This window comes from Monodon monoceros, unplaced genomic scaffold (assembly GCF_005190385.1).
Source record: "Monodon monoceros isolate NGI ecotype Baffin Bay Population unplaced genomic scaffold, NGI_Narwhal_1 Super_Scaffold_21, whole genome shotgun sequence".
Classification (NCBI taxonomy): Eukaryota; Metazoa; Chordata; class Mammalia; order Artiodactyla; family Monodontidae; genus Monodon; species Monodon monoceros.
In genome coordinates, this window is record NW_021703778.1 from 90,240,037 (window position 1) to 90,260,314 (window position 20,278).

The following is a 20,278-nucleotide window of genomic DNA, read 5'->3' on the forward strand; positions in this document are numbered from 1 at the left end:
AAAAAAAAAAAAAAAAAAAAAAAAAAAGCCCATGAAGTAAATAAATAAATAAATAAAATGTTAAAAGGATCACAAAATTAGAAGAGCAAGGGACTTTTCAAAAGGAACACTAGAAGCTAGAAGCAGGTCCTTCAATAATTCTAAAAGAAAATGAGTTCCACCATAGAGTCCTCCTATTCTATCTTCTTAGATGGTAAAGGTGGTGGGTATATGATAGGGATCATCAAACTACTAGGTCTGATGCCTACTTTTGTAAATAGTTTTACTGGAACACGGTCACATCCATTCATTTATGTATTGTCTGTGGCTGGTTTTGAGATACAATAGCACAGATGAGTTGTTAAGGCAGAGACCCTCTGGCCCACAAAGCCTAAAATATTTATTATCTGGACCTTTACAGAAAAAATTTGCCAGCACCTGGTCTATGAATATAAGAGACAATGATGGCCATGAAAAATGGAGGGCTGGGATTCCCTGGTGGCACAGTGGTTGAAAGTCCGCCTGCCGATGCGGGGGACGTGGGTTCGTGCCCCGGTCCGGGAGGATCCCACGTGCCGCGAAGTGGCTGGGGCCGTGAGCCATGGCCGCTGAGCCTGCGCGTCCGGAGCCTGCGCTCCGCGGCAAGAGAGGCCACAGCAGTGAGAGGCCTGCGTACCGCAAAAAAACAAACAAAAAAAAATGGATAAGCATTTGGAAAATAATGGTAAGACTGCAATGGCTCACTTTCCTGGAAAAAACGGGTTTTCAACACTATTTGAAGACAGAACCAAAAGATGAGTTTCTGATTTTTATCTAAGTACTTAACTTCCTACCATTTCAGGAATTCTGAAGAAAGCACCTAGAAAATGTATAGTCATCATTAAAGTATTTAGAGATAATTATAAAATGTGTAGACTTTCCAGAGGTTTTGCTTCTTTTACTCTCTGGCTGCCCAACTTTTGAATGTTCTGCTACTTAGCACTTCCAATGAAGGTGGACAGTGAAAACAAAAATACATGAAAGGCAAGATGGCCAGTTCTGTTATATCAGCAGGTAAATACTTATTGGGAAAGACCTGGAAATAGTTATAATGTATTAGCAAAACTAAAGTTTTAAATACCAACAAACTAAGTTCAGTATAAGCCAACAGTGGGTCACATCTGCAAAAAACTCTAAAATGGAGGTGTGGCTCTTTTCCGCTTATCTCAGCACGAGGCACCATGAGCAGCAAAGTCTCCCGCGACACCCTCTACAAGGCAGTGCAGGAAGTCCTGCATGGGAACCAGTGAAAGTGCCAGAAGTTTTTGGAGAGGGTGCAGCTTCAGATCAGCCTGAAGAACTATAACCCTCAGAAGGACAAACGCTTCTCAGGCGCCGTCAGGCTTAAGTCCACTCCCCGCCCCAAGTTCTCTATATGTGTTCTGGGGCACCAGCAGCACTGTGTGATGAGGCCAAGGCTGTGGATATCCCCCATACGGACATGAAGGCACTGAAGAAACTCAACAAGAATAAGAAACTGGTCAGGAAGCTGCCCAAGAAGTATGATGCTTTTTTGGCTTCAGAGCCTCTGATCAAGCAGATCCCACAAATTCCGGGCCCTGGCCTGAATAAGGCTGGCAAATTCCCTTCCTTGCTGACCCATAATGAGAACATGGTGGCCAAAGTTGATTAAGTGAAGTCCACGATCAAGTTCCAGATGAAGAAGGTGTTGTGTCTGGCAGTGGCTGTTGGCCACGTGAAGATGACAAGTGATGAGCCTGTGTACAACATCCACTTAGCTGTCAACTTCCTGGTGTCATTGCTCAAGAAAAATTGGCAGAACGTCCGGACTTTGTACATTAAGAGCATCATGGGCAAGCCCCAGCACCTATACTAAGGCACAGCTTAATAAACCATACTCCTACCACTAAAAAAAAAATAAATAAAGTAAAATAGAGATGTGGTATCCAGATCCTGAGAAGAAAATATTCCTCTATATGCTGGACTGGCTTGTCTAAATCTGGACTAGTATATCCTGTCTGGGGCACCACCTTTTAAGAGGACCAGAAAAGGCCAACAAGGGTGTTGAGAATATGCAGAAACTATAATGTATTTTCAAAAGGTTGAAATCATTGGGAATTTCCTTTTTAATTTTTGTTTTTGTTTTAATTTAAACAAGCATTACTATAGCATTAAACATGAAAACCATCAAAAAGAAATCTCCACATTCAATTCATTAAATAATCAACAAAGATTTGTTGAAAAACTACTACAGGCCAGGCACTGTTCTAGGACAGACCAAAATCCCTGACTTCTTAGAGCTTGCATGCTAATGAAGAACACAGAAAATCACTGACCATGACTTTTTATTCCTCTGAATTTCTACACACATGTGTATATATTTTTATAGGCTTTGGGGTTTTTTTCATAATTTAAAGCAGGTCTTTGCAATTTGGGTTCTACTCTTCATTTAACATTATTTTGAAAACATATTTTGCAAGTTGCTACATAGTATTTAATACGTGTTTTTCACTTTTAATGCCACAATTTACTTAATATTTCTCTACTCTTCAACACATGTTATGTCCAGCCTTTGCTATAAGTGCAACAAAGGACTAGGGTGGGAGTGATTTCCCTCTCAAGAGGAATTTGGGCAGGGTAGGCAGTGAGCTGTTAGGTTTGCAGAAGGACTTTTTGTTGTTGTTGTTGGGGGGGCGCGGTGCTACACACCACACAGCTTGCAGGATCTTAGTTCCCTGACCAGGGACTGAATCCGTGCCCTTGGCAGTGAGAGCATGGAGTCCTAACCACTGGACCACCAGGAAATTCCCTGCAGGAGGACTTTAAAACTGACAGTAGGAGCCCAGAACATTAGAACTAACATGCTTAAATAATAAGGAAACAGGCCATATCCAATCACTCCAGGCAAAATCTCAAGTAGAAAAGAGAATTCTTATTGAGGTGAGAGAGAGTAGAAGTACATGGGCTCTATTCAGGAACCCTGGCTGACTACTGGCAAGGAAGGAATCCTCTGGCACTATGTGATAGTGCACTACCAAGCCCGGAGAAACTTTTCTCAAATTCCTTGTAAGTCTTCTGTAAGAAATTAAAAGCATGAGGCTAACCTTTCGGAAACTTAATAGGAACTTTAGTGGTATCAGGAGAAGCAAACAGGACAATAAGGGCAGTTATAAGGTCAACACTGATAATCCCAAAGGCACCACTGAGGTCAGCTCTTGAGAAGATCACACAGGAACACCGGCTGCACATTAAGGCCACCAGGCAGTAAAGGTTTGTGCAGCACAGCCAACTGCAGCAGAACCAAAAACTCAACATCTACAGGACAGTCACGAGCCAGTGAACCAGAATTTGGAAGGATTTGGTGATAATCAGTCTCAAAATCAAAGACGATTTTCATTATCATTGCCTAGAAAATTTAAGATGTAGGGGTAGGAACTTCCCTGCTGGCGCAGTGGTTAAGAATCCGCCTGCCACAGGAATAAAGATGCAGACACAGAGAATGGACTTGAGGACCCAGGGAGGGGGAAGGGTAAGCTGGGACGAAGTGAAAGAGTGGCATGGACATATATACACTACCAAATGTAAAACAGATAGCTAGTGGGAAGCAGCCGCATAGCACATGGAGATCAGCTTTGTGTCCACCTAGAGAGTCAGGATAGGGAGGGTGCGAGGGAGATGCAAGAGGGAGAAGATATGGGGATGTATGTATATGTATAACTGATTCACTTTGTTATACAGCAGAAACTAACACACCATTGTAAAGCAATTATACTCCAATAAAGATGTTAAAAAGAAAAAAAAAAAAGAATCCACCTGCCAATGCAGGGGACATGGGTTGAATCCCTGGTCCGGGAAGATCCCACATGCCGCAGAGCAAATAAGCCCGTGAGCCGCAACTACTGATGAGCCTGTGTTCTGGAGCCCGCGAGCCACAACTACTGAGCCCAAAGGCCGCCGCTACTGAAGCCCACGCACCCTAGAGCCTGTGCTCTGCAACAAGAGAAGCCACCACAATAAGAAGCACGCGCACCACAACAGAGAATAGCCCCCGCTCGCCGCAACTAGATAAGGCCCGCGTGCAGCAACGAAGACCCAACACAGCCAAAAATAAATAAATAAATAAATTTATTTTTTAAAAAATGATATGGGGTAGATTATGAAGATAATTTAAAGAATCACTTGAAAGTTGTCATGAAAGCAGATAAAAACTACTCCATATATTCTAGAGGGTCCTGGAATGGAAGTTTCTATAGAAGGTTTCACATCAGCATAAGGAATAACCTTCTGACCTCTAAAACTACCCAACAATGAAACAAGTTTCCTCATGAAGTGGTAAAGCTCCCTGTTACCAGATTTATTTAGCAAAAACTGATCAACTTTGTGGCTTCTATAAAGGAGAATCTGAATTTGACTGGGGTTTTTTGTGGTTGTTCTTTACCAAATATCTTTAATTGAATTTTTGTTTTTATCCAAGTTATCCGTGAACATAAAGAGTTGAATAAGTACAAAGGCTTATTACAAAAAACAATGGTCCTTGGGCTTCCCTGGTGGTGCAGTGGTTAAGAATCCACCTGCCAATGCAGGGGACACGGGTTCGAGCCCTGGCCCAGGAAGATCCCACATGCCGCGGAGCAACAAGGCCCATGCACCACAACTACTGAGCCTGCACTCTAGAGCCCGGGAGCCACAACTACTGAGGCCATGTGCCACAACTACTGAAGCTCATGCACCTAGAGCCCATGCTCCACAACAAGAGAAGCCACCGCAATGAGACGCCCACACACCACAACGAAGAATAGCCCCCGCTCGCTGCAACTAGAGAAAGCCCGTGTGCAGCAACGAAGACCAACACAGCCAAAAATAAAATAAATAAATAAATAATAAAATAAAATAAATAAATTTATTTTTTTAAAAAAATGGTCCTCCACCCCAACAATTTCCCAACTCCAAGGGGCAAAAATTTTCAACTTTTGTGAATGAATCTTCTGCCATATACCTCCATATCACAATATGCTTTTTCCATTTCTTTTCTCCAGTTTTAGGCACTATTAACTTCCCATTATAGATTAGATTTACCTCTCCTTCCACTTCATATTTCCATACATGTGCACACTTCCCATCCCCCAGTCTTTCCAATATAATTATATAATTCTAATTAGATAAATACTCAACGTTCATATAGATCCTATTCAGAGCTGACCACGTAACACACTTATTAGAAAGGGTAGGGCAGGCTAACAAACTGATCTCAAATATTAGCCTGGTGAGTGAATATTCAGGTCATTAGTTAAGCCAATTCTCTTCCAGAGTCATTCTAGGACTCAGGCTGACAGCAGTTCTGCCATCTTGAGTACAAGGCTTCCAAGGTTGTCCCTGATGTTGGATCCCAGATAGCCAGGAGAGGCAGACAAAGAGGAACACATGAAGGACGTCAGGCCCATTTCCAGTCACATTCCACTAGAGAAAATTTAAGTCATGTGGTCTCATCAAACTGCAAAGGAGACTGGGGGATTCTGACTAGCAATGAGCACCAAGGAGAGAGCAGATGTGAATAGACAGTTAGCGGTCTTTGCCACATATACCATGATTACTTTTCCTCAAAAAAAATTAGTGAAAAAAAAATTGCAACAGACCTTAGAAACAGTCAAGGAATGAAAAGATATAAGGGTAAATAAATCAGTTAAGTAAATCTAAAGGAAAGTTAATGAACATTCCCCAAGAGAGAAAAATTAAAAGATGTGTTTCATTCAAGAAACACTGTGCTCTATTATGTACCATGCTCTGTGCTAAGTACTAGGGAAACAATAAAAAACATATAGACTAAAAATAAATAAATAAAACAAAACATCAACTAAATGCAATGTAGTATCCTCAAGTGCATCCAGAAACATAATAAGGACATTAATGGAAAAACTAATAAAATCCAAATAAAGTCTGCAGTTTACTTAATAGTACCAATGTTGGTTTCTCAGTTTTGACAAACGTACCCTGGTAATGTAAGATGTTAACATTAGAGAAAACTGGGTAAGGAGTAGGGAGAAACTCTATATAATCCTTGCAACTTTTCTATAAATCTAAAATTATTCCCCAAAACAGTTTATTTTAAAAAACTCAGTCATAATGATGAAGGCATTGAACTTCCTCTAAAAACTAAATATAGAATTACCATATTCAATGTGAATTATATCATTTAGAGAAGAGCTAACACCTATCCTTCTTAAACTCTTCCAAAAAATTGCAGAGAGAGGAATACCCGCAAACTCGTTCTACAAGGCCACTATCACCCTGATACCAAAACTAGACATATCACAAAAAAAGAAAATTAGAGACCAATGTCACTCATGAACATAAACGCAAAAATCCTCAACAAAATACTAGCAAACAGAATCCACAACACATTAAAAGGATCACACACCATGATCAAGTGGGATTTATCCCAGGAATGCAAGGATTCTTCAATATACACAGATCAATCAATGTGATACACCATATTAACAAATTAACGAATAAAAACCATATGATCATCTCAACAGATGCAGAAAAACCCTTGACAAAATTCAACACCCATTTATGATAAAAACTTTCCAGAAAATGGGCATAGAGGGAACCTACCTCAACATAATAAAGGTCATATATGACAAACCCACAGAAAACATCATTCTCCATGGTGAAAATCTAAAAGCATTTCCACTAAGATCAGGAACAAGACAAGGATGTCCACTCTCACCACTCTTATTAATCAACATAGTTTTGGAAGTCCTAGCCATGGCAATCAGAGAAGAAAAACAAATAAAAGGAATACAAATTGGAAAAGAAGTAAAACTGTCACTGTTTGCAGATGACATGATACTATACAGAGAAAATTCTAAAGACGGCACCAGAAAACTACTAGAACTAATCAATTAATTTGGTAAGGTTTCAGGATACAAAACTGATGCACAGAAATCTCTTGCATTCCTATACACTAACAACGAAAAGATCAGAAAGAGGAATTAAGGAAACAATCCCACTTACCATTGCAACAAAAAGAATAAAATATCTAGGAATAAACCCATCTAAGGAGGCAAAAGACCTATACTCAGAAAACTATCAAACACTGATGAAAGAAATCAAAGATGACACAAACAGATGGAGAAATATACCATGTTCTTGGATTGTAAGAATCAATATTGTGAAAATGACTGTACTACCCAAAGCAATCTACAGATACAATGCAATCTCCACCAAATTACCAGTGGCATTCTCCACAGAATTAGAACAAAAAATTTTACAATTTGTATGGAAACACAAAAGACCCTGAATAGCCAAAGCAATCTTGAGAAAGAAAAACAGAGCTGGAGGAATCAGGCTCCCCAACTTCAAACTATACTACAAAGCTACAGTAATCAAGACAGTACGGTACTGGCACCAAAACAGAAATATAAATCAATGGTACAAGACAGAAAGCCCAGAGATAAACCCACGCACACATGGGCACCTAATTTATGACAAAGGAGGCAAGAACATACAATGAAGAAAAGACAGCCTCTTCAATAAGTGGTGCTGGGTGCTTCCCTGGTGGTGCAGTGGTTGAGAGTCCGCTTGCCAATGCAGGGGACGTGGGTTCGTGCCCCGGTCCGGGGGGATCCCACATGCCGCGGGGTGGCTGGACCCATGAGCCATGGCCGCTGGGCCTGCACGTCCGGAGCCTGTGCTCCGCAACAGGAGGGGCCACAACAGTGAGAGGCCCGCATACTGCAAAAAAAAAAGTGGTGCTGGGAAAACTGGACAGCTACATGTAAAAGAAAGAAATTAGAACACTCCCTAACACCATACATAAAAATAAACTCAAAATGGATTAAAGACCTAAATATAAGACTGGACACTATAAAACTCTTAGAGGAAAACATAGGAAGAACACTGTTTGACATAAATCACAGCAAGAGCTTTTTTGACCCACCTCCTAATGAAAATAAAAACAAAAATAAACAAATGGGACCTAATTAAACTTAAAAGCTCTTGCATAGCAAAGGAAACCATAAACAAGACAAAAAGACAACCCTCAGAATAGGAGAAAATATCTGCAAATGAAGCAACAGACAAAGGATTAATCTCCAAAATATACAAACGGCTCATGGAGCTCAACGTCAAAAAAAAACAACCCAATTAAAAAATGAGCAGAAGACCTAAATAGACATTTCACCAAAGAAGACATACACATGGCCAACAGGCACATGAAAAGATGCTCAACATCACTTATTATTAGGGAAATGCAAATCAAAACTACAATGAGGTATCACCTCACACCGGTCAGAATGGCCATCATCAAAAAAATATAGAGGGTTTCCCTGGTGGCGCAGTGGTTGAGAGTCCACCTGCCAATGCAGGGGACACGGATTCATGCCCCGGTCCGGGAAGATCCCACATGCCGCGGAGCAGCTAGGCCCGTGAGCCATGGCTGCTGAGCCTGCGCGTCCAGAGCCTGTGCTCCACCACGGGAGAGGCCACAACAGTGAGAGGCCCACGGACAGCAAAAAAAAAAAAAAAATACAAACAGGGCTTCCCTGATGGCGTAGTGGTTAAGAATCCACCTGTCAATGCAGGGGACACGTGTTTGGGCCCTAGTCCGGGAAGATCCCACATGCCGTGGAGCAACTAAGCCCGTGCACCACAACTACTGAGCCTGTGCTCTAGAGCCCACAAGCCACGACTACTGATCCCACGTGCCACAACTATTGAAGCCCGCGTGCCTAGAGCCCGTGCTCCGCAACAAAAGAAGCCACTGCGATGAGAAGCTAGCACATCACAGAGAGTAGCCCCCACTCGCCGCAACTAGGGAAAGCCCACGCGCAGCAACCAAGACCCAATGCAGCCAATAAATAAATAAATAAACTGAAAAAATATATATATATACACAAACAGTAAATGCTGGAGAGGGTGTAGAGAAAAGGGAACCCTCTTGCACTGTTGGCTGGAATGTAAATTGATACAGCCACTGTGGAAAATGGTATGGAGGTTCCTTAAAAACCTAAAAACAGAACTACCATATGACCCAGCAATCCCATTACTGGTTATATACCCTGAAAAAAACATAATTCAAAAGGACACATGTACCCCAATGTTCACTGCAGCACTGTTTACAATAGCCAGGACATGGAAACAACCTAAATGTCCAACGACAGATGAATGGATAAAGAAGATGTGGTACATATATACAATGGAATATTACTCAGCCATAAAAATGAATGAAATTGGGTCATTTGTAGAGATATGGATGGACCTAGAGTGTGTCATACAGAGTGAAGTAAGCCAGAAAGAAAAAAACATATATCAAATTAATGCATATATGTGGAATCTAGAAAAATGGTACAGATGAACCTATTTGCAGGGCAGGAATAGAGACAAAGAAGTAGAGAATGGACATGTGGACACAGCGTGGGAAGGCAAGGGTGGGACGAATTGGGAGATTAGAATTGACATATATACCTACCATACGTAAAATATATAGCTAGTGGGAATATGCTATAAAGCACAGGAAGCTCAGCTCGTGCTCTGTGACGACCCAGATGGGTGGGATGGGGGTGGAGGGAGGTCCAAGAGGGAAGGGATATAGGTATACATATGGCTGATTCACTTCATTGTATAGCATAAACTAACACAACATTGTAAAGCAATTATACTCCAATTTAAAAAAAAAACTACAACAGAAAAAAATTAAAAACTTAGTCATAATGATGCAGCCATTGCAGTTCCTCAAAAAGTTGAATACAAAATTACCATATGATCCAGCAATTCTACTTCTAGATATATACTCAAAAGAACTGAAAGCAGAGACTCGAAGAGATGTTTGTACATCCATGTTGATAGCAGCATTATTCACAATAGCCAAAAGCTAGAGACAACCCAAATGTCCATCAACAGATGAATGGATACACAAAAAATGTGGTATATACATATAATGGAATATTATTCAGCCTTAAAAAGAAAGGAAATTCTAAAACATGGTACAACAGAGATGAACCTTGAAGACATTAGGCTAAGTGAAATAAGCCAGTTCCACAAACACAAATGTTTTGTATGATTTCACTTATGTGGGGTATCTGCAGTAGTCAAGTTAACAGAGACAGAAACAGAATGGTGTGCCAGGGACTAGGGCAAGAGGAGAATGATAAATTAGCATTTTATAGGTACAGAGTTTCAGCTTGGAGAGATGAAAACTCTGGAGATGGATGGTGGTGATGACTGCACAATGTGAAAATACTTAGTGCCAAAGAACTGTACACTTAAAAATGGTTAAAACAGTACATTTTATATTATACGTATTTTACTATAATTTTTTAAAATACAGTCAAATAAATATAGTGATAGAGGTTTGAATAGCACTTCTATCACCAGAAAAAGATGTAAAAAATTCTAACTTCCCTGAGACTATGACATCTAAAATGAGTTCTAAACAAGACAGTCACACTAGGGAAAGAAATGGAGGTGAGGGACAGTGAATAAAGGCAGAGATACAGAAATCGTGGCAGTCTAGAACAGGGGTCAGCAAACTACAACCCCATAGGCCATGTCCTGCCATCTTTTTTTATATAGCCCACAAACTAAGAATGCTTTTTACATTCTTTAACGGTTGAAATAAAATTTTATGACATGCAAAAATTACATGAAATTCAAATTTTAGTGTCCATAAAGTTTCCCTGCACACAGCCATGATCATTCATTTACATACTGTCAATAGCTGCCTTCGTGCTACCACAGCACAGGTGAGTAGTTGTTGACAAAAACAGTAAGGCCCACAAAGCTTAAAATATTTATTATCTGGCCCTTTACAGAAAAAGTCTACCAACCCCTGGTCTAGAGTCCTGCAAGTAGTACATGTAGTATGGATAGAACAAAGATGTGTATGAGGGAGACACATGGTAAATGAGATAAGCTGTAAGGTAAAGGGCTGTATGTACTAGGCTAAAGAATCTGAACTTGCCTCAACTTGATTCCATTTATTATGAGAAGCTACCAAAGAATTTTATTGAGAGTAATCTGATTAGATCCACCTTACGTAAAGACAATTATCTACTCATTTCTAAAGGTAGCTGAACTATTCATTTTATTTATTAAAAAATAAAACTTGCTAATAAAAAAAAAAGCCTAGAAGCATACCAATAAGGTTAACAGTGGGAGTTAGCGTATTTTTATTTCTTCTTTGTGCTTATCTATGTTTTTCATATCTTCTCAAATGAAAAGAAAACTGCTTTTATAATCCAAATCCCAAAATAAGTGCTTTTAAACTCATATTCATACACACACACAATTTCTTCTCTAGGTTCTATACTCTTCTACCCTCCCCCCACCGCCCAACCCCCACAGCCTCAGGTAGGAGAAAATATGTCTAAGAAAACCTACACACAGCAAAACTATATCTATCACACTTGTAAAGACTAAATGGCATTCCACCTTTTCAAATTACCTATTTGCTTTACAGACGTGAAGGAATAAAATGTTGGAAAGCAATGTACTGGCAGGGCACTCTTTTCCTATACCGGGCTTTCAACACATCAAAGAGTCAAATCAGGGATTCCCTGGTGGTCCAGTGGCTAAGATTCCATGTTCCCAATGCAGGGGGCCCAGGTTCCATCCCTGGTCGGGGAACACATGCCGCAATTAAAGATCCCGCGTGCCGCAACTAAGACACAGCAAAGCCCAATAAATAAATTAATTTAAAAAAAAAGATTTACTAACTTAAAAAAAAATGTTTTTTAAGAGTCAAATCAATAGTATCTTTTTGAAACTAAAAATATTAAAGGACAAGTGAAAATGCAGAGCTTGCAAGTCAGGTCAAAATGTTGAAAACTGATGCAAGATAAGACTGCGTATAGCTCTGAGAATATAATTATGGGCTTAAGAAATGCAAAGTCTTTGATTTATACCACAGTACTTTGCACTTACTGATATACTGCTTGTTAAGATTAAATTCCTTTTTAATGTTATGTTTCAGTTCCTTGACTAAATTGTCAGGGATTAAAAAAAAAAAAAAAAAATTGTCAGGGATTCGTGTGCAGAGAACCATGACTTTTACTTCTTTTGTGTGTCCCCCACAGCACCTCATACAGTGCCCATATATGATGGGTGCTCAATACATGCTTACAATTGAATGACAAAATAATTAACCCTACTTGAGTTCACAGACTGAAACCCTCACACCTACAATACACACCATTAAGCCTCTCTCTGTGCAACAATTAAAAGGACATTTCTGGGCTGAGTACTGCTAATTCTACTGGATTTATTGCATTAGGTTTCTCCTCTAGCAAAGAGCTCAAAGAACATGTGTAATGTTAAAATAGAATTCCTGACTCCTGAGAAGGTGGGTGGGAAAGTGGGCAAAGTGGAGGAAAAGTTTATTATATAATAGCTTGCCTCCAAAGAATAAGCATTATTCAACTCTAGAGATTAAACCATTCCTAAAATGTCTCTGAACTAAGACTCCTAACTGACATCATTTCATTAAACTTTGTACTGGCTAAATTCCATCACAATAAATATCATTAAAACCAACAACTCATAAAGCCATAAAAAATATCTAAATATCTCAGCTAATGATCCATATGATTGTATATTATAACATCTAGTATTATAAGATCTAGTTTTAGTTATTTACTCTCTTTCGCCAAAACAAAACTTCTAAACTTCTTCAAAGCATTAGATTGGGCATACCAAGCACTGGGGAAATAAATGAATCAAAATCAACCAACTTGGGGCTTCCCTGGTGGCGCAGTGGTTAAGAATCCACGTGCCAATGCAGGGGACATGGGTTCAAGCTCTGGTCTGGGAAGATCCCACATGCCATAGAGCAACTAAGCCTGTGCGCCACAACTACTGAGACTGAGCTCTAAAGCCCGCGAGCCACAACTACTGAGCCCACGAGCCACAACTACTGAAGCCCGTGCACCTAGAGCCCATGCTCCACAACAAGAGAAGCCACCTCAATGAGAAGCCCGCGCACCGCAATGAAGAATAACCCCCGCTCGCCGCAACTAAAGAAAGCCCATGCACAGCAATGAAGACCCAACGCAGCCAAAAATAAATAAATTAATTTTAAAAATAAATAAATAAATGTCTTTCAAAGTTTAAAAAAAAATCAACCAACTTTATATTCTGCTATAAATTAAAGTACCAACAACAGAGCTGAGGAAGTACTGTGCATGGAAGAGCCAACTTCTATCTGTGGAAATCTGGGGAAATTATATAGCAAATTTAAGCTAGACATTGAAGACTGAGTAGGAGTTTGAGGCAACAAGCAGGAAGAGGGGTAGAAAAGAGGATTCTAGGCAAATAGAGGGCTATACACATGCGGAACACGTTGGGCATGACAGGAATGATAAAGAGGAAAGAGGATAAAGAGAGAAAGGTAGGGTAGAGTTCAACAATGATAGGTCTGGTATGCTAAACTATGAAATTTGGAGTTTATGCCCCCAGGTAACGTAGAGAAGGTAGAAATCTTCAAGTAGGACAGACACAAAAACCTGAAGAATCAGTTTATGTAGCAGGAAGAGCCTAAGGTACATTACAACCATCTCAAAGGCTTTATTTAATATAACACCATATAGACACAGTAAATACTGTGCTGATGCAGATACAAAAGAAATCTAAATGTGACTTATTCCTCTGTCCATGCTTTCAGCTTAGTCTCAGGGCTCAGTCACTGGCCCTCTTCTCACCAGACCCAGGTTTTTAAACACCATCTATGTATTGATGACATCCCAAATGTATATTCACAGCCATGACTTTGACTCCAGGCTCTAGACTGAACAATCAACTATCTATTCCTGGATAACCAGTGAGCATCTCAAATTCAACGTATCCAACTAAACTGTTCATTTTAAACCCCAAACTAGCTCCTTCCAGTTTTCCATCTCTCTACCTGGCACTAGTTGCTCTAGCTAAAAACCTTGCAATAATCTTTGATCCCTCTTTTTCTTTCACCTCTCACAACTAATCTATCAGCAAATTCTATTGGTTCTACCTTCCACATATACCCTGAATCCAACCCCTTCTCACTGTCCCCATCACTGCCTCCCTGACCCAAAGCCACCATACTTCATCACACCATTCCAATGGCTTCCTGAATGGTCTCCTGCTGCCCCTCTTTCCTCTACAGTAGTCAAAGTAATCTTTTTAAAACATAAATTATATTGTATAATTTTTCTTCCTAAAACTGTCCAATGGATCCCACCACACTTAGAATAAAATACAAAGCCCTTCTGGTCTACAAGGCTCTATACCATCTGAGACCCACCAGCTTCCCAGTGTCATTTCCTGCTACCCTACCCTACCACAGCCACCACCACCAATTAACACTGCAGCAGTCTCCAAACTCTAGCACACTAGCCTTCCTGCACTTCCTTGAAAAATCCCAAACTGATTCTTGCCCCAGAATCTTTGCATTAGTATTCCCGCTGCTTGAAATGCTCCACATGTTAGCATGGCTTGCTCCTTATCATTCAGGTCTCTTTATCCTCAAATGTTACCTCAGAAAATCCTTACCTCGTGACCTATGTAAAAGAACCACCAAGCCTACCACCACCACTCTCTATCCAATAGTATTATTTTATTCACAGCACTTTGACAATATCTGAAATCATATTATTTATTACTTTATTGTCTATCTACTAGACTATAAATTCCCATTATAAATAAGACATTGTCTTATTCACTGCTCAATCCCTACACCTGGTATAATATACAGTAGGGCTCATTAATTATTTGTTGTTGAATGAATGAATTTACCTAATAGGCCTCATCTATCTTATTTATATTTTCATCCTGTTATGCATAATTCATGGTTACCAGGCTGTTCTTCCTAAAACAGTTTAAAGACTGTTAAAACAAGCTATACTGTACTAATGCCTTTAATTCCTTTCTATAATTAGCCCTTCCAGCAATTTGGCCAGTTATTTTTTCTTTGACTGTAACTTCTATTATCGTCTTTCTATATTATTAGCTTATCAATGTACTGTTTACTATAAATGCTATTGATAAAGATGGACAGACATGCCCAGAGTATTATAACAAATACTTTTTGTTATACCAAAAACAAGTAACAGATTATTTTTAAAAACAGAAATTACAGAAAAGCAAACATTTAAAAACCAAATTCACAGGCAGGTGATCAAGGTCAACATCAAGAGTGACAAGTCATGTTGATAGTATGTACTCTAACCCCAGTCTAATAATGAAAAAAACATCAAATCCCAACTCAGGGACATCTGACCAGTACTCCTCAAAATTATCAAGGTCATCAAAAACAAAAGTCTAAGAAACTATCACAGCCAAGAGGATCCTAAGAGAGCTAAAAGTATTGTGGTTGTGTAACGGAAGGTTCTGAGAGGCAAGAGCTTCATATGAACTCTCTGGAGATGCCTTGGAAGATCAGGCAGCCAGCTTTGTTTGCGAAGCTATGGCCATCTGGGTCACACATGCCTTATATTTGTTTTTACTTTTTCCCTACCTCACTTCCTTTTTCCCCTGACACCTTCTTCCTGTAATATCACCCACCAACAAAGCATTAGTACATTTTTAAAAAAGTATTGTGGTATCCTAGATAGGATTCTGGAATAGAAAAAGGGTATTAGATAAAAACTAAAGAAATCTGATTAAATTATGTACTTTAGTTCATAATCATGTATCTTGCTTCATCAATTACAACGCATATACCATACTAACATAACATGTTAATAATAGGGAAAACTAGGTGCTGGGTATTTGGAAACTCTCTATACTGTCTCTGCAATTTTTCTATAAACCTAAAACTGTTCCAAAAAATAACAAGTTTTTTTTTATTAAATTCATCCAAAAATCCTACCATTCAAGTAAAATCACCGTTAGTTTATGTTTGATATATACCATTTTAGATTTCTATGTAAACAGACACATAGAGGTATATTGCTACAAAAATGTGATCACACTGCACAACATTTTATAACCTGCTTTTTACACTTAACAATATATATAATGTGCTTTCCAAGTCATTACTAGAAATCGCTATCATGTCTACTAGCTACAAAGTATGACCCTCTATGAAGGCATCTTATTTATTTAGCCAATCCCCCATTATTTAACATTTAAGTTTTTCCAGTTTTTTGCTACTATAAAAAAATACTACAGGGACTTCCCTGGTGGTCCAGGGGTTAAGACTCCACGCTCCCAATGCAGGGGGCATTGATCCATCCCTGGTCAGGGAACTAAGATCCCGTATGCCACACGGCACAGCCAAAAAAAAAGAAGACAACTCTTAATGAACATTTTTGCAAACTTACCAATTAGTGCCTTAATAAAGAGGAGCAGCTGAGTGAAGGGACATATAGGTTATTAATGCTTTCAATAAATATAGTCAAAATGTTCTCCAGAAAGGATGTTCAAATGTAAATATCCACCAACAGCAGTGTATGAATGTGCCAATTTCCCCACTCCTATGCCAATACTAGATATTAATATTTTAACACATGTATGCTAATTTGCTGGGGGGGGTGTTGTTTTGTGTTATTTGCTTATAAGTGGAAAAGAATGTATTTTTATCTTTATTAGTTATTTTTATTTCTCTATGCATGTGATCTACCTATTCAGGTCTTTTGACAATCTGTTGGATACTCATGTCATTAACCTTCTGGGTCCAACACGTGGTGCAAATTTTTTTTCCCACATTTTGCCTGGCTTTACTTATCATTGGATCCCCTACACCTGAAAAACTGCATGTCACATCGTACACACTCAATAAATATGTCAAATGAATACTAAATGAGTAAATTTGTCTTTTAACTTGATGGTGTTGTTGCCAACTACGGGTTGTTTTACGTAATAATTCTATCCATCTGCCTTTGCAATCATGCTTAGAACAGCTCATCCTATGCCAAGATTAGAAAACTGTTCACCCATTTTTGTTGTGAAAGCATAATTTTGACTTCATATTTTATATTTAATTCACCCAGATTTTAGTTTATTTACATTTTAAGGTAGGATTCCATTTTATTTTTTTCAAATGATTAGCCAATTATTCCAACACAATTTCAAAATTCTTTCTCAACATGAAATGCCACCTGTATACTACTAAATAGTCTTATATATTTCTAGATTTATTATTCTGTCCCACTGCTCTGTCTATTCCAGAGTTACCACTTATTGTATTATCATAGCTTTATTTGTATATTCACTAGTACAAGTCCCCCCCTTTAACTTTCATCTTTCAAAAATTTTTGTACTTTATAAGTTCATTCTTCCAAATGAAATTTAGAATCATTATGTCAAGTTTTCAAAAGGAATACTGGTTGGAATTATGTAAATTATCAGTCATATGACCTTGTACAAGTTACTTAATCTCTCTGTTGCTGTTTCCTTCATTGGTAAAATGGAGATAATAGTAATTAACACAGGTTTGTTACGAGAACTAAATCAATTAAGACATATAAAGTACTACGCTAGAAAGATGTTAACTATTATTATAATTGTTCAAAAGTGACAGCTATTATTATGATTGCTCAATAAATGTTTTCCAGATTGTACTCCCACAAAATTCAAAGGCTCTTTAAGATACATCAAAGGGTACTATAAAGCATAAGCAATGATATGAAAAATACATAATTTATGCCTGCTTCATTTCACTAAGGCCTTGACCCTTGGTAAAATGAAGAGGCGAAACTGGAAGCTGAGAACGATGAAAAACACCAAAGGCTGGTAGCAGGAAGCCTCAAAAAATTGGCCCACCAAGTTCATAAGACTTCTTTCTAGTTAGCGTTATGGAGCATGAGCATGTGCCCTCTAACTCCTTTTATTTCCCCATCTCCACAGTTATGACAATACTACTTATCTCTTGATTTCTTTCCAGGAAAACACATAGGGACTAGACGTCTAAAAGACAGAATACTTTTCAAATGAGATAGTGGGCAGGTACAGAGTATAAATCCTACTGCTAAATATGGACAGACATGCCCAGAATATTATAACAAGTTACCTAAATCAAGTTTCCTGTAATGATGGAGGAAGGGGGATTGTTGTGGGTTTTCTCCTGTGGGGAGACCGCCTTGTCTCATGATTATTAATGACCTGTTCGTTTTTAATTATTTTGCTATCAGCATGACATTGGGATGAGGTACAGGTCATACACCTTTTAAGGGCCTTAAAAAAAAAAACAACCTCCTATACAGAGCTAAAATACGAGAAAATAGAGGCCAAGAGTGGCAACATGACTTGCTAACCGCAAAAGTAGCCAAAGGCCTACACCCGAGGTCTCCTCGTTCCCAGAACCCTACTCATTCCACCACACCACACAGCTTCTCACCAACGGGTGCCACGCTTCGAGGTGGGAGGAGTAAAAGCAGCCAGTCCGGCCAAAGCAAAGGCGCTCGAAAACCCCCTGGTGCAGCCGAGAGCACATGACTGGCCACGCCTCTCCCCTCCCACCCTCCACCCTCCCCCCTCCCCCCTTCCACCCTCCCCCCTTCCCCGCGCCAGCAGCACGCGCTGCCAACCTCGTCATGTGACCTTCACGCGGCCCCAGCGCTCCCCCTGCTAGGCGACTCTTTCCAGCAGCCATTTTGCCGAGAACTTGTCGTCCGTGCTCACAGTGGAGCAGGACGCCACGAAAACCCGCGGCCAGACTTTACAGGCCGCACACGCGCTTCGAAAGAGTACTGGGACCTGCAGGGCAGAGCCGAACCTCACTGAACACGTCGCACCCCGGGGCGCCGGGGAAAGCTGTGGGTGCGCCTCGGAGTGCGATTGGCTGTGGCGTCCACGTGACGCCATCGCCCCCCCACCCTCTCCTTCCCCCCCACCCACAAAAACAACCAGACAGACTCTTAACACCTCGCGCCAAGTACGCGCCGCTGGGCGCGTGGGGACAGACGGGGCGCGTGGCAACCAGGGCGCCTGCGCGTACCTGCCAGAGCCGACCGGAGCGAGCCCACGCGCCGCTCCGCTCACGGGTCCGGGAATCCTCGCGCTGCTGGACCACCCGGCTAGTCATTGGCGGCCAGGTTTGGTCATGTGATCGGCTCAGGCCCGCCCCTAACCACTAATCACCTGGCACCGTGCTCGAAGCGGCGCCGAAAGTCGTTCGCACGCGGAAAGGGAGGGTAGTTAAGAGGGCCTCATTTTCAGCCGTTATGGGATTACGTTCCTAAAGGGGAAACGAGGAAGCGGGGGTCTCAAAACTAAGTAAGCTCACACCTACCGCTTTAACTTCGCGTGCCCCTCTAGGAGCCGGGAACCATCGCCCTTGGGCGCTCCCCGATGCACGCCGGGATATTTCTGGCGCCCCTCAGTGTGTTGCAGAGCATGCCGGGAGAGGCACCTCTCCCGATTTCCTGGCTCTCACCTCCCTTGTGTTCCTTTCTTGTCCCGTTGAAAGCCCTGTCCTACGGCTGGGATGGAGGCGGTTCCGGTAATTATGGGAGTGTGACTGGGTGTAACAGGCACTTTTGAGTCCCCCCTTCCCCCACTCCTTTGATCTGTGTGGTTTTAGGGAAACCGCTTAACTTTTCTTCAAGGAGCATGCATTTAGTAAGTGCCTGCTGAGTGCCTTTTTGAATATTGCAAAAAAAAAGGGCGGGGGTCTTTGCCTACAAGCAAACTATCAGAAGTTCGTGGTGGGGAGGGGAAGAATGCTAATTTAAATACAACGTACTACAAACCCTACTCGCAAGTATAAATAATGCTTTAGAATTTGTTTGGGGATAGAAGACCAGACCTTTCTTGGTAAACATACTGCTATTGTTGGGGAAAGTGGAGGTGAGAAGAGGAGGAGGCTTTTTAAAGGGACAGGAGTTGTAGCCCTACTACATTCTGGTTCAGCATAATCTAGCTATGATGTGTTGGAACCAAGAAAAACTACTAACGCTGAGAAAAGGTGGTCTTGCATTAGAATGAGTTAATTTTGTAACGTATTCACAAAACCGACCTCCAGGACAAAAACCTGATATTCTACTCCCAATTAAAACTATGTGTTCTGCTCTAACTCCATTCGTCAGCTTTGCTGATTTCAAAACTTTGTTTTTTCTGTTAACAAAGGGATGATTAAACTGGGGGAATTTGACTAGCGCTGGTCAGACTCACAAGAATGCTGATTTATAAGCTAGAAATTAAATGTGTTAATTTATAATGTGGTTATCAAGCCAAAATACATCTTTCTGGGCACCCTTTTCTGGTTTCAAGGCACTTGGTAAGCCTAATTACTTATCAGAAAATTATTTTCTGACCATAAAATCAAAAGAAAGGGAATTAGACAATCACGTATAATAAAATCATTAAATTAGACTATGTTAAACTTGTA

General features: G+C 40.3%; 1 protein-coding gene and 1 pseudogene across 2 annotated transcripts in view; one reads left to right on the top strand and one right to left on the bottom strand.

Annotated features, from left to right (window-relative positions):
* Positions 1–19,210, bottom strand: part of MGA (MAX dimerization protein MGA) — a 156,414-nt gene extending 137,204 nt beyond the window's left edge. Inside the window, exon 1 of one of the 2 annotated variants that reach the window (XM_029236132.1) lies at positions 19,181–19,210. The gene's annotated coding sequence lies outside the window, so the exon portion shown is untranslated. Of the gene's footprint in view, positions 1–18,886; positions 18,908–19,180 lie in introns of those variants that run through there. The other variant, XM_029236131.1, reaches the window with a different exon arrangement.
* LOC114903370 lies at positions 1,200–2,066 on the top strand (annotated as a pseudogene).
* Positions 19,211–20,278: the final 1,068 nt, after the last annotated feature.